We start from the raw sequence: 2,345 nt of genomic DNA on the forward strand, positions 1-2,345 counted from the left end.
CAGGTCTTATGGACTCTGTGGGAGAGGGAGAGGGTGGGAAGATTTGGGAGAATAGCATTGAAACATGTAAAATATCATGTATGAAACGAGATGCCAGTCCAGGTTCGACGCACAATACTGGATGCTTGGGGCTAGTGCACTGGGACGACCCAGAGGGATGGTATGAGGAGGGAGGAGGGAGGAGGGTTCAGGATGGGGAACACATGTATACCTGTGGCAGATTCATTTTGATATTTGGTAAAACTAATACAATTATGTAAAGTTTATAAATAAAATAAAATTAAAAAAAAAGAAATTATTCATATTAAAGCTGAAAAAAAAATTTTATGGTAATATTTAATTCACAGAAAAGTTGCAAAGATTATACAGAAAACTTCTGTATACACTCATCCCAGTTTGTTTACATTGCTATGCTGTATCTGTCAAAACTAATAACCCACTGTTAATATATTACCATGAATTAAGCTTCAGACTTTATATAAATTCCACAAATTCTTTCATTTATATCCTTTTTCTGTTCCAGTTTTGTCTCAAGGATAATTTGGAATTTTCAGTTTTCATTTAAACAAGAGGCAACATAGCAATGTTACCAGAAATATTATGGGTTTCGGGACTGGGAAATACGTGGAAGAAATGTTGGGTTAGCAATATTGTCTTCTTGGTTTCTATAGATAACTTAGTTGTACAATAGATTGATAAAACTCTAATAGTAAAGTAATTTTCATTTATGTATTTGCACATGACTCTTCCCTAATCTCCTGTATGGAACTTGAGGATTTTGTGTGCTCCTTTCAGAGCATCATAGTTCCTTTTATTTTTATTTATTTATTTTTAAAAATTTAGAACAAAAAAAAGCTACAATTAAAAAAAAATTGTGCACTTACTAAATTCTGAGCACTGTGCTAGACACTCAGATCAAGTTAAAATCTCTGTCCACACCACATGGTGTGCAAGAAACATGGTATGTATTCAGCTCCTTCAAATTAACAGCTTGTTGCTTCTGAGTCTTCATTCAGTTGAATTGGCATGGAATTCTGAAGCTCTCATTCATATGCTTCCTCCTCCTCCTCCTTGGAGAATTGTGTCAAAGTTCTGATAGCTTATAGGCTGCCAAGCCTTTGATCAGTCAGCTGTCTCACTGCTTATTGCTGAGGCATCTATTGTCTCTGAGTACCTGCCCTTTTAGACCTGGGGACTCTCTACTATTTTCTGCAATGATTAGGGAAGAGATATCCTTTGTAATGCTGGATACCGATGGAGTGTAAGGGTCTGTTCCCTAAGAAAAGTCATGTAGTCTTTTTTCTCAGGATGTTGCAACCCCTTGAGTTTATCCAGGATTTACAGATCTCTCTCCGCTTGCAGTCCAGGGAAACAGTTTTACTGTTCAGCAGGGAAAATGTTTTCCTCTTGCTTTTAGTTTTCCATGGCCTCTCTTTTCCCTCCTGTCTTTTTTCTAAGTCCTAGTTCTTAAAAATCCTTAAGAACTGCTTACTACTCTCCCCTTCATCCTGCACATAACATCAGGTTCATGCAAGTGTCATGAGTGCTCAGTCGTGTCCACCCCTTTGTGAACCCATGAGGAATGTAGACCACTAGGCTCCTCTGTCTATGGAATTTTCCAGATGAGAATACTAGAGTAGGTTGCCATTTTTTTTCCCAACCCAGGGGTCAAACCCATGTCTCCTGTGTCTCCTGTATTGGCAGATGAATTCTTTATCATTGTGCCTCCTGGGAAGCACATAACTTCCCTCCTCTAGATAACAAAGGAGCACTACTTGAGAGGGAGGCAGTTGATACCTATACTCAAAACAAGACAACGATGTAGGTAATTTTTCTCATTTTACAAATGACAAAACTGATGAAAATCTTAATATTCTTACCCATTAAATAAGTGACACAATGAGAGTGGGTAGTCCCAGAACACTGAGTCACAGAGGGTCAACATACAAAATTATTAGATAGGTTAAGGTATGCTTGAAATAATGGGTGATATCACATGCAATATACATACTTTAACACTTAAAGTTTAGAGAAAAATGAGTTTCCAAAGCATGGTTGCAGACTACATTTGATTTTGAAATTCTGTGCAGAACACTTGTCTTCACTTGAACAGAATATGGTAACAGATGCCTTTACTTACTTCTAGTGAGAATTGAGAACTTTGATTCATAAATACAAGGCAACTTGCCAGTATACCTAATGAGAATCATACTGTATCATCTTGTATTATTACCTTGCACACCATGAAACACAGTATCTACTAAACTGGGAATGAGGATGTAAGTGAGTGGGTCCGCAGTCATTCCCTTCATAAAACATAAATAAAAAGGATATATATATATATA

This window comes from Bison bison, unplaced genomic scaffold, assembly GCF_000754665.1.
Source record: "Bison bison bison isolate TAMUID 2011002044 unplaced genomic scaffold, Bison_UMD1.0 scf7180017864283, whole genome shotgun sequence".
Lineage (NCBI taxonomy): Eukaryota > Metazoa > Chordata > Mammalia > Artiodactyla > Bovidae > Bison > Bison bison.